The sequence below is a fragment of the Eschscholzia californica genome, unplaced genomic scaffold (genome assembly GCF_041429995.1).
Source record: "Eschscholzia californica isolate CP2 unplaced genomic scaffold, dmEscCali1.0.p SCAF_1, whole genome shotgun sequence".
NCBI lineage: Eukaryota > Viridiplantae > Streptophyta > Magnoliopsida > Ranunculales > Papaveraceae > Eschscholzia > Eschscholzia californica.
In genome coordinates, this window is record NW_028238198.1 from 23,397,299 (window position 1) to 23,411,006 (window position 13,708).

At 31.8% G+C, this 13,708-nt stretch overlaps 1 long non-coding RNA gene across 1 annotated transcript; it reads right to left on the reverse strand.

The window, feature by feature from the left end:
- Positions 1-11,962: 11,962 nt before the first annotated feature.
- Positions 11,963-13,123, reverse strand: LOC147565258 (uncharacterized). Its single transcript, XR_015237102.1, has 2 exons — positions 13,013-13,123; positions 11,963-12,290 (listed from the first exon to the last, which is right to left on the reverse strand). It is a non-coding gene; the product is annotated as an uncharacterized LOC147565258 (long non-coding RNA).
- Positions 13,124-13,708: the final 585 nt, after the last annotated feature.

The window sequence follows — 13,708 nt, forward strand, 5'->3', positions numbered from 1 at the left end:
CACAAAATCCAAAAGAAACCCCAAAAAACACTATAAAACACCAAGAGAATTCTCACAATTTCATATACAAAGTTAGGTCATTGAAACCAATAGTCAGTAGTCTTTCTTGTATCATATTTCAACAAGATTGATACAAGTTTACTTGCCTTCTTCCATTCACAAGATGCATACACAGTTGAACCCGAATGCTACTCCCTTTGTGTTGGAGCCAATATCTGAAAATGAAAGGTCGTTGTTCCTTACTTTTTCAAGAGGAGCACCTTTACGTCGAGAGGAAATAATGGTTTTCTTTGTAGCGTAAGTGTTACAATCGTCATTTGCATTTTTTCCAAAATAAATATGTTTATCTTCAACAATAATAATATTAGGCATTCAAGGTGGTGAAAATTTAATTACCACTCCATAAACTATTATGGAAAATTGGAAATTGTGTAGTTTTAATAGACTTGATTTTTGTTTTGTGATGGCAGGAACTGGGGGCCAGTTGTGAAGGAAGTGACACTAGAGAGAGGCAGTGAACCAATGTATGGACGTATCGTGTTCAATAATTCCTCTATTGTACCGTTAGTATTAAACGGCGAAGAAAAAGTTCAGTTCCAAGTTAACGGCAAGGACCTTTGGGCTAAACGATTCAAGAAAATTACTAAGAAATAATGGAAAAATGTAGAATTTTATACTTGGTGAAATACTTAGTATGAAAATAAAAACACCTATTTGTAGGCTTTGATTTCCAATATCCTTTTATTGATTGTTTGTTTGTGTTCTTTTGGTGTCGTAATTATGTGATGATACATTTAATAGGAAAAAGTTGTTGAGAATGAAAGTCTTTCTTTTGGTTCAAAAATTAAATTTGACGACTAAGACATTTAAGACTTTCAAAAGAGATCTCAAAAATAGAGTTTGCAATTGAGACATCTCAAAACTAAATGCTTCAACATCATCTTAAGATCTCAATTGAGTTTTTCATTTGAGAAGTTTTTTTCTATAAAAAAACTCTCAAGTGACACTTAAGATTTAAAGATTGAGTCTTGCATTGGAGATGCTCTAACTTCAAAGAGATATATTAGAGCATCTCAAATGCAATACTCAAATGGAAAAACTTAGAGTGCAACCTAAGATATTTTGAGTTTTTTGTAAAAAACTCTCTCCAATGCAACATTCAATTTGGATATCAAAATGATGTGGCATCATTTAATATTGAGATATCTCAAAAAGAAACTCAATATTTGAGATTTCTTTTGAGGATCTCAATACCCACTCAACATTAAAAGCAAATCTAACCATCTAGGAAATGACACCTAAGTTATTTTTAGGTTTTTATAGTGTTGCATTGGAGATGTCTTTTGAATTGAGAATCTCAACATTGACATCTAGGAAAGAGAAACTCAATTGAGCCTTGACATATAAGACTACTTGAGTTTTTTTGAGTTTTGCATTGGAGATGCTCTTAGATGCCTAATAAGTATGATCTTCCTGAAAAGTTAAACTAACATTAAGTGATTAGCCAAAATGTTACTTGATATTAATAGTGCCAAACTTATGTATGAAATGATCTCCATGAAATATAGAATGGTAAATGGAATTAATGGGAGGAAAATGAAGCAAACTTATTGGATTTTTCACCGAAAGATGTAGATATCGAAGAAGATGGACGCAAGTTGGTTATATTTAGCCTCGAATGAGGTCTAATGAAGGTCAATTAATGGATACTAATCCTTCATATAAAATCTTTATCAAAATATATTTTTTTTTTGAGATAAACTAGAATTTCATTCATAGAAGGAATACGATCCAACAAATTACATGATTTTGATTGTTTTGACTCCTTTGAGTACAACATGAATTTACTAAATAAATAACAACATGAAAATCACAAGAGTAAAGAGAACATGAAGGAAAAAAAGTACAAGATTGCAAAAATAAAATAATAAGACCCTAAAGGTCACAAATTAAAGATCCTAATTATCGCGAAAGAGACCCTAAAAGTCATAAACATTATTATACTAATGAAGAAGATTGAACCTAGTAGAGACGCATGACAGTTGCATCAAGAAGTTGGTGATCAAGAAATTGTAATGACGAATCCATCATCTTTAATCGGAGAAGAACCCTATTAGTGTTAGGGAGATTGATGATGAAGAAACTGTTACCCAAACCACCATCCTTGTCCCTGTCTCTCTGTTCTACTCCATCATAGAAAATATTAAATCTAAAAGATATATACAAATAAAGAGGAAATGCCGGCAAAGGGATCCCTCCCTACGCTAGTAAAGTTTGAAGATCACGCCGGCAACAGCTGAAAGGAGGTTATTTTATCCTAAATAATAGGTAGCACCACCCAAAACGAAATATCTAGCTCCACTCTTTCTCTCTCCTCTAACTGCCTCAGTCTTTATCAAAATATTAGTATCCAATGTATTGACATTGACAATTACAATATTAATTCTTTTGCAGATGAAGATGATCCTACCTTGGTTGTTGTTGCAGATTAGTTGAAGATTAAGGAAGTAGATGAGGATCAGAATGTGATGAAGATGATAACAAGGTTGTTGAACACGATGATGACTATGTTGAAGAAGACGAAGCTTGAAGATGACCAGAATCTTACCCAAACTAAAGAGCATCTCCGGCTAATATTTTGCCAAACCGCACAACAACTTCGGTGAGGAGAGGGAACATATTTGTGTTTCTTGAAAAAGTGAGAAATGAGTGGAGGTTGTTGATTTAATAGAAGGGTTTATACGGAAGCGCATAAACGGTATTAAAATATAAAGGGTAAGCCTCAGAGATGGGATTTCGAGCATAGAGATCTGCCATTGGGCTTGTTTCCTATTAATTTTTGAAATTGGGCTTCTGATACTATTATTAATTTGAGTGGGTTTATTTTAGTATTTAGGCCCATTTTCCCGTTTTCTCACAAAAGTCTAGAATATTTATTCTATGGCAATGAACGTAAATGTTTACGTAAAATAATAAGACTATTGTTAAAAAATTTGATTTTTAGTTTGGGGTTGATGATGGAAAGAAAAATGTGGCCAGGACCCTGTAACAGCACCTAGATCTATGTCATAGTTGTCCCTCCAATCACCTTCTGAATAGATTACTAGTTTTCACTAGGCCAGGACCCTGTCACGGTACCTAGATATATGTCTTCAAATGATTGATTCTTTGCCAAAAATGAGAAATCATAATTGATAATTACACAATGTATGACATTAAAAAACACAATATATTTCCTTAAGATGAACAACAAATTAAGAGAGGTTCAATTGTTTTTCATACGATAAATAACAAATCCAGAAAGGATGGGAAGTAAATAATAATACTAATGATGACACAACTCAATTTCACCCTAGTCAAAATAGTATCTTAGTATTATTTTACTTTTACTACAGATTTTGTTAATTTATATCACGCAACAACATTAACAATATCGTTGTGTAGGATTCATAGTTCATACAGATGTATTCTCTTAAAAATATTATAAATGATTACCTTGATTTCGTTTGGAGTCATAGATACTTTGAAGGAAATATAACATTTATGATTTGAACGCACAAAATCCAAAATAAATCCGAAAAAACACTATAAAACACCCAGAGAACTTCTCACAAATTCATATGCAAATACAATTATTTAGTTTCCTGGTCCTAACAATGAAAAAACCCGTTGACATTGTTCGGAGAGTGGTAGCACTCTGGATCGTACTTCAACGATCTGGGGCGAGCGGTCTCCTCCAAAATATTTTTCGGAGAAAGAGATAATTGAAGCAATATATAATGAGTCAATTTCGTGTCTGGAAAATATTGAAAAATCTAACCGTGTCCGGCCCACGGAATTCAACGACACACCATATTTGAGTTTAGTCATGGGTGATCCACCGATCAATCGAATGTTTTTATACGACAATCAAGAATACATACGTAATGCCGTGGAAGAAGTACTCATAACTATTAGTGATTTAGGTTTCAATCATCAGGGGGAAGGGAGTAGTGGTGAAGGAGCACTTACTCAGTCGAAATCAAATTTGAACCCGAATGCTACTCCATTTATTTTGGAACCAGTATCTAAAGATCAGAGGTCTTTGTTCCTAACTTTTTCCAGAGGTGCACCTTTATGCAGAGATGAAATAATGGTGTTTTTCGCTTCGTAAGTGTTCAAATCTTAATTTGCATTATACAAAAAAAAATAATACGTTAACCTCTAACAATATTGTGGTGTAATATGCTGAAAAAATAGATTCCCACCCCATAAACTATTATGGAAATGGTATAGTTTTCATATACTTAATGTATTGTTATATGATTGCAGGAATTGGGGTCGAGTGGTGGAGGAAGTGACAATACAGAGAGGCAAATAATCTTCGTTTGGGCATATTGTGTTCAACAATTCATCTATAATACCGGTGATATTAAATGGCGAAGAAAAAGTCAAATTCAAAGTGAACGGCAGGGACCTTTGGGCTTTAAAATTCGAGAAAAAAATAAAGAAGAATATAAAAAATTGAATTTTGTAGTTGGAGACATACCACAGTGTTAAACCTAAGTGTTTTCTGATACTAGTACCTATATGTAGGTTTTATTTTCGGATATCCTTATATTGATTGTTCGTTTATGTTTTTTTTTTCCCGTAAGTAGGTACTATTGATAAGAAAGACACAGTTGATGAATGATAATTTAGTATTGATGTCTCTTCTCTTGGCTTAAACTTTTTAGTTTTCTTCATGATCTCATCTTGTTTTAAAATGCATGCCTTAACGAATGATAGAATTCTAGGTCCATTTTAGGTGACTTCTTACATGCTTTGCACGTTTTTTCGAAGCTATCACAATTCACCTGCAATGTTCCACATTTTAGGTGGAACATTAAAATTTGGACTAGATATGGGAAATGTATTACCTAAGGCAAGATAAAATTATTATTTTCCTTGTTTCGGAGCCGCCTTCAAGATAAAATGTATTATATGGGAAATGTATTATCTAGGGTAAAAAGACAGTGATTATGGCAAACTTTATTGTTTTCTACAGAGAAATTGAATCAAATAAAGCATATGAATTTAAATGTCCAATCTTACATGGAATAAAATACAATTAAGAGAATGATACTTTTAAATAAAATAAATAAATAAGGGGAATTTGGCTAAAACTCCCTAAGAAATTATGACTTTGGTTAAAAAGGATTCATCAAAGTATTTTAGGCTTCACCTCCCTGATGGCAATTATGTAATTTTCAATTTCAGTAAAATGACCAACCTAACCCTAGTCTAAGAAAATACCTTGCAAACACTTTGCACTGCCTTGCAAACACCTTGCACTGCCTTGCAAAGCCTTGCAAACACCTTGCAGAGCCTTGCAAACACCTTACATGGTTTTTGCAAACACCTTGGATAGCCTTGCAAACAAATTGCAAAGCCTTGCGAACACCTTGCAGAGCCTTGCAAAAACTTTGCAGAGCCTTGCGAACGCCTTGCGTGAATTTTGCAAATACCTTGCACAACCTTGCGAACACCTTGCAGAGCCTTGCAAAGCTTTGCAAATACCTTGCAGAGCCTTGCAAATCTTTGCAAATACTTTGCAAAGCCTTGCAAACACCTTGCAGAGCCTTGCAAAGCTTTGCAAATACCTTGCAGAGCCTTGCAAACACCTTGCAGAGCCTTGCAAACACCTTGCAGTGTCATGCAAATGGTTTGCAAATTAGTTTTTGAATTGATTTAACATGAAATTTGTTACAGATTATTATATTTTGTCTAATAGAATGTTGTATCGAAAAACTAGCTAAAACCCCTAAAAATTCATAATAGTCATTTTATAAGCTCTAGCTCCATTATTTTACATTTCTTCGAAAAACTTCCAAAGCTTTCACGAAATTCTCAATTTGAACATAAATACCAATTATGATTGTCCAAGAAAAAATATTTTTGATAGGCATTTCATCTAACAACTTTATAGCTATTTCAACCAATCTAAGTCTTGTATAACCAACTAACCTTGCATTCCAAGCAACAACATCTCTTTCAAGCATTTTATCAAACACATTGCTTGCATCAACTATACTTTCACAACTTCCATATAAATCCAACAAATAAGTTTGAACATAAACAACAAAACTAACAAATTGTCATCCATCATTCATAACTCAATGAAAATAAAGCAATGAAGAAGTTGAATTATACCTTGAAACACTATCAATTTCTCCTTCCATTGAAAGTATATAAAACTTTCTCTCTCTAGAATTTAGAACCAAAAACTAAATCAAACCCCTTAAAAGCCTCTTCAAACAACAAGCAAATAGATTAAATCACCAAAACCTAAAAACATCAACCTATCTTATAGCCAAAATCGATTCAAACCCCAGAAATTCTAATCGGCGTCGACAATCCAACTCGGTTCGGTCATGAGAAAAACTCAAATTTTTGATTTATTAGTTAGATTATTACTAGGTATTTCTAATTGAATGAAGGGTATTTTTGACTCTTAAAAAGTTGGTGCCTTTAAAAATGTCCTTTAAGCCTATTTTTATAACTTACTTGGGGCCTAGCTAGTTAAAAAGATGAGTTCTTTTTAACAAAAAAATACTAGAAATTGGGCCTCCGGCCCAATTTCCTGAATAAATAATTATGTCCCTACTCGATGGAATTGTGATGGTGAGTTCTTCTTTGTCTTCATCGTTGAGTTCTGTAGAGAGATGAGTCAAAATAATAAAGCTTAAGAAACGCCTGATGACTAAAAAGGACAAAGATTAAGTGTAAATGAGAGAAGGTCCAACTTGTTAGAAAATGTGTTATAAGAATTACGAATATATCCGTCACAGTCGATGTAACTATCTGCATGTCATTGCACCAGAAAAAGTGTGCTATCTGATAAGAATATCTTGTTTCAAATTCTACAGTTGCTATACCTCTGCGTAAATGAAAAGGACAACTCATAAATAAAACAACACAAAATAATATATGTGACCAAAATACGGCTCAGGACAATGTAAAGTACTGCGGTCGGTGGGAGGAGGATGTTTGGATTCCAAAAATGTTATCATTAGGAAACTTATTATTGAAATCATAAACATTTCGACACTCCATGTAACTAGACCGCATTCTAAGAGCTCGACGACAATTATCCAAGTCATTAGATATTTAATGATCCCCATGAGATGAAATGAAGGTAAATGAATGGACACTAATACTTGGCATAAAAAGTCTATCAAAATATAAGTATCTAATATATTGACATTAATAGTTGCAATTTTTGATTTTGTTGACAACAAAACATATCTCACTAACAATCTGAATTAATAGTTGCGATTCTTGATTTTGTTGACAACAAAACATATCTCATTAACAATCTGAATTAATACATTCTACCGGTTCTAATTAGATATTTTAATTAGTGTGTGACGTTTTATTACAATGAACCATGAGTTTCCTAGAGATAAACTGAGGATGAATCAAATAATAAAGAGATTTTGTTAGAGAGATTAGCTGGTGATTTAGATGTTCTTCAAAGAACCCTAATTGACTTCTTCGTCTAGATAGAAAGGCGACATAGATGTGAGAATAAGAGACGTAAAAATGATGATTTTAGGGTTAAGACTCGAGACTCAATAGGGTGCTCTTTTTATAGAAAGGTAGCCTTGAAGTTATTATTTTGGGTACTAAAAATGCCTCTTGTATCTTGTGAGTAAAGTTATGTTCCTTACAATGCACTTTGCTCGATGTCCTATCAATGATAAATATTTTTAATTGCGAGTTATCACATTTTTAATCTTAATTTGTTTAATCGTTGTTGGTTTATTACTAAATCTATTTAATTGTTTCGTTTTATAGATTGAGAGAGGTAGAAATGATGTTAGGGTTCATATTTTAGGTGAAGGAAGAACGTACAAAAAATCACTAACAAAAATTGGGAGATCCATTTGTTTAGGGAGATTTCTTTTGTTGTATTTTTGAATAAAATTTCTTTGTTGTTGTGAGAGAGAGAGAGAGAAAGCATGGTGTAGAAAAAGAATTTGGAGAGGAAATGAGAGAATTACAATTTTAAATCAAATAGTAAGGCGGCTGAGAGAGAAATTAGGAAGATATGGGAGAATGGGTTAGTTATTTCCATCTCTCCCATGATTTTCTACTGTAAAATTGAGAAAATTGGTAGTTTCTAAGATGTAATCCGTGAGAGAAAAAAAAAATAGGGAGAGAAATATGCGGCTAGTAGTTATTCTAACCAATTTTGGCTGATTTACATAGAGACCCTTCTTTTTTTAATATATTTACATGAAAAGATTTTATATCATCTGTCGGATGTGTTCACAAGAAAATCTCTAAAATAAAATGGACAGTCAGACTTATCTCATAGGTAGTCTTGATATTACTATTCTAGGCCTGAAGACTAAAAACACATTTAAGTTTGTATCTTGAGACTAAAGCTATTTTTCTTACAATATGGTGTTATGGTGTTGTCCGCTTTTCACATTATCTAGCATGTCGAGACTAAACACACAAGTCCTGTTGTTAGGAAATCTTTTTTTTCCCAAATCTTCAAAGCAAAAGAAATAACCAAAGCCATCACTTGCCTAGATCTTCTGCAAAAAAAGAATCACACAGAAATTCTCAAAGTCAGCATCGAAAATTTTAAATTTCCTCTTTATTTCTTTCGCTTAAATGATTGATGATCTTCATATGAGTATGAAAAGATTTAAAATTTTCATTTAGATTTCAGTTATACCCTCTTCCTCTCTCGAAAATTTCTATTTTACAAATGATAGTTTGGTAGTTTTTCAAAGTGGAAGAAGTAGAAACCCTAACCCAATTCCTAATTCTCTTCATCAAAAAAAAAAATCCAATTCCTAATTTATTTCTTTTTCTCTCTCTAAAATTTCTGTAGTATAAAATGGTTTGATGGTTATCTAATGGTGGTAGAGGTAAAAACCCTTTTGTCTCTCCAAAATTTTTGTAGTATAAGAGTTTTAGATGTGCAGCCTACTTGCTTCATTGGGGCTGATTGTTGTTACATTAAAAAACTCTTAAACTCCTCTCACTCAAACCACTTTGTCCATTGAGCAATTTAATTTGTGCAACCTAATTTGAATCACTATCTCTTTGAAACAATTTTGCATGTAAATTAAAAGGTAGAGACGATTGGATTGTGTACTCTATTACAACAACCATGTTGAATTTGTATTTTTGTGTATTTGGTGGTTTTTAGAAGTTTCTGATCAATAGGTTTCTTGAAATGGAAGACGAAATTATCGAACAGTCAAGTCGAGATCATTTTAGATTGGTTTCAAATTAGCCATTTCAACAGTTTATAAATATTGGGAATGATCAACGTATGATCGACTTAATCTACTCAGTTTGACACAAGTACAAAAATGCAATTAGTTAACCGTTAAATACATTATAAGATTTATTAGGACTCCGAAATGGTAATCAGAGTATCGTCACATGAAATCAACAATAGATAATCTTCATTGCAGCCGAAAATTTTTTGTAAATATACGTTCATGTAAAAATCATGAAAAACGTAAAGGGGCCACATTCTGATAACTCGCTTCGGGCCTCCAAAATGTCAGGACCGGCCCTGGAAATGCCTTAACAAAATATAGTATTTCAAGTATCTTTTTAGGTGTCTATTATGGAGTAGTGTTTTTCAAAAGTAGAACACTAGTCGAACACATTAAATTATTATGATTTTCCTTTCGTCTAAGCCGCCTTGAAAACTTTATATATTAACACTAGTCAAACACAAAGTTCCTATATAATTCATCTTCAAAGACATATATTAGCGACAATTATCCAAGTCATTAGACACCTAATAAGAGCATCTCCAATGGGACACTCAATCTCTAACACTTAGAGTGCCACATAGACTTTTTAGAGTTTTTGTTAAAAAATCATCTCCAATGGAACACTTTATTAGAAACTCTAACATGAGGTGGACACATTTATTATAGAGTGTCTAGAGAGAGAAACTCTAAAATGAGAGTGTCTACTTGAGACTCTCTAAGTGTTACTTTTAAATTTCAACCAATAAAAAATCTTGCTTTTCAACTACTTTTTATCTATTGAATTGAAGAAGGATATTGTGTATTAAGTATAGACACTTTAGAGATCTCCATTGGAGACCAACAAAAATTAAAGTCTCTATATTGACATTTAGGAAAGAGAATCTCTATTGGCCCTTGACAACTAGGACTTTTAGAGTGTTTGTTAGAGTGCCCAATGGAGATGCTCTAAGTATGATGTCGTTGAAAAGTTAAAACTACATCAAGTGATTGGCCAAAAATTTACTTGATATTAATAGTGTTAAATGCTTATGTATGAATGATCTCCATCAAATATTTAATGGTAAATGGAATTAATGGCACGGACATGAAACAAACCTATTGGACTTTTCACTGAAATAAGTATATGTCGAAAACGATGGACGGAAGTTGGTTATGTTTAGCTTCGAATGAGGTGTAATGAAAGTCAATTAGTGGATGGGTTTTTGGAGCTTACCCTCTCAAAACTAATTGGTAATTGAGTTTACCCCCTTCAGTAATCGGTAATTGAGCTTACTCCCTAGAATCTTGAATTTTTGTGAAAACTACTAAGGACATGTTTGGTATGTGATATTAAAATCATAAATTAAATAATATATAAATAAAATCAATCTTTACTAATCATATTTCTGACCAAATCAAACAATAAAGTAAGGTGGAATCTCTACTAGGAATCATATCGAAGAATACTTGCTCTTAGTATTCCCAATTATTTCACGTACGCCGAACACAACCTTAGTGTTTTTCTCAATAATAGTAAGTCTAAGGGGGTAAGCTCAATTACCCATCATTGAGGGAGGTAAACTCAATTACCAATTAGTGACGAGGGGATAAGCTCAAAAAACCTTAATGAATACTAATCCTTCATATAAAACCTCTATCACAGTGTTGTGAAACAAAACTTATTCTTAGCTAGAAAAAAAAGAGGAACGACAAAGAAAGAGCAAAAATAATATTAAACTCGTACAGAAAAGAAAATGTTAAAGATCAAACTTGTACGGAAGAGGTTTTAGCTTGTGCTGACAACACGTACGTATTTGCTCTAACCATATATATTTATGTGATTAACTAACACCTTGTGCTGACAACATGTAATAAAATGCTCACACACCAGTAGTTTTTGCTTATTTTTTTTAACAAAAACGTTGTAAATTGAAAATGAGGAGAGAGAAACACGAAAATAAGATAAAAAAAAGAGTCCATGGGTATATAGACCAAAATTAATTTGATAATAGGTCTATAGACCATTCTTCTTAGATTATGGATTTTTGGTCCTTTTACAAGAAGGGTATAAAGTATGGCTAATTTATTGGGTAATACCAAATGTATCCCAAATAAAAAAACCCCGGGTTTTTTGAATTTACGAGGGTTTTAGGAAACTTTCCCAAAACCCGTGGGCGTGATTTGTGGGGGATCTTTATTCAGCCGAAACAGATTGGATACCAATCTTCATAAAGACACTTTCTCTCTCTAAACCTACTTCATTTGGGATTTCAATCGGTTTAATGTACCTTGATTTTAGGATAAATTTAGGAAAAAACGGTTAGATTCTCACGAAAATTTCTCTCTCTTCTATAATCTGTTTAGAAACAAAATCTAAACTTTCCCAAATCAATTTTCTCTCTCTTCTTTACAGATTTAATATCGAGATTTATTAGCCAAAAATATGGAGATTTATTAGAAAAAAAAAAGATAGAAACAAATCATAATTTCTCTCTCCTCTAAACAGATTTGGAAATCAAATTTTCTCTTTCCTATTATCTGAATCAATCTAGGATCAATTTAGCGTGATTTGGGGGTTAATATACAAAATATATATATCACTTTCTCTCACTTAACTTTCAGTTTTGGAAATAGTATATTTTTCTGGGAACATTAAAGCAGCATTTGTTTTCGTTTTTACTCATACATAAATACAAATCGAATTCAAATTATGAAACAAATACGTAAATTATGTATTATTTATGACGAATAAACCATCATTAGTCAAGTATACAACGTAATTTATCAAATGTATTTGGGTCTTGTTCAGTAAATTACACATACTTTCTATTACATAACACATAATTTCTTTTACATTACACATCGTTTACATTCTGTTACCAAAAAATCGTTTACACTATATTGTCGAAGAGCATATGTAGTCTTGAGCAGGACAAACAACATTTACACTATATTGTCGAAGAGCATATCCAAATGATTTTGCACCACCAGGAAACAAATGACCAACTTCAGTAGCAAATTCCATAAGTAACAACAAAACTGCAAAAAGAAAACATATACATTTGTTAACAAAACAAACAATTTACTAGAAACGACATGTATAATGGAATAAATTATGCATACTGTTTGTTAAACTTCATAATGTGCTAGAAGACAAACATAACGTTAGTTCGAATCACAAGGTCACTGTTATGTGAAAAAATATGTATAATGTGTAATAAATTACATATAATTTTTGGAACATTTATTGTACTATAAACGGCAACTGTTTTGTGAAAAAAGTACGCGTAAAGTACATGTACTTTATATCCAGAGAAAACAATGAATCTGAATATACCGCAAATCTGAGTCCGTCAGTGAAGATGAATCTGATCTGAAAAAAACTTCAGTAATGATTAAACGAAAATCTTAAGATACATACCACGAAAATTGAAAGATATAGAACATACCTAGATTAAAACATTAAATATGATATAAAGATCAAAGATTTCATTATTGATATTAAAATTTTAGAGAGAGAGAGAGAGAAGTTTAGACTTCCATTTCAGATCTATCAAAGATGGAAATATATATTATGAGAAAGATCTACAATTGAATCGTTTTTTCAGAAATAATACATAACAATTTGATACAGTTTAAAAAATTAATTATTAGATCTTAAAAATGAATCTAAATACAAAACAGTAATATCAAATACATGAAAACAAAAACGAAATCTTACAAATGAATGTTCTCATTATGATTTTAGCAAAAATAATTACCTTCAAGAATTGATCTTCGATAAGTTTAATGGAGATGAATGTAGAGTTCTGATGTTAATAGTGGTTAAACAACTAGGTTAATGTTCTTGAAAATGAGATATACTATATTACGATTACATATTAGATTTGTTAATATTTCTTTCATTATAATTCTGATTGGAGAGAGAAAGATGGAGACAATTAAGGAAATGATATATACATGATTATTTTGGCAAAAACGGTTACAAAATATATGGAAAGGTTATAATAGGTATTAATAAGGATTAAATATTATAGAGATTTGATATTTCTCTCGAGATGAATACAAATGGACTAGATCTCTTTTATGATGATTAATTTGGTTTTTAATTCCTTTTTAGGATTATAGAGGATTAAATCTCCTATTAGGACCCTATTTTTGGTCTATAGACTCAAAAATTTTAAAAAAAATGTACTTTTTGTTATCTTTGAGCAAAAAACAATACTTTGTAACCTTTGAAACTTTATTAAGAAATTATATAGTTTGTAGAAGTAAAATCAAGAAACTTCATAAGAAGATTGAACTTTATAAGATGAAGAAGAAACACCGAGAATAACCTCATTAACTAGATATAAAGCTAATTTCAACCTCATTAAAGAAGATATAAGATGATGATGGAAGCAAAAAGATAGAAGATACATTGAAAAAACAAAAGAGAGAAGATGAAGACCTATCTT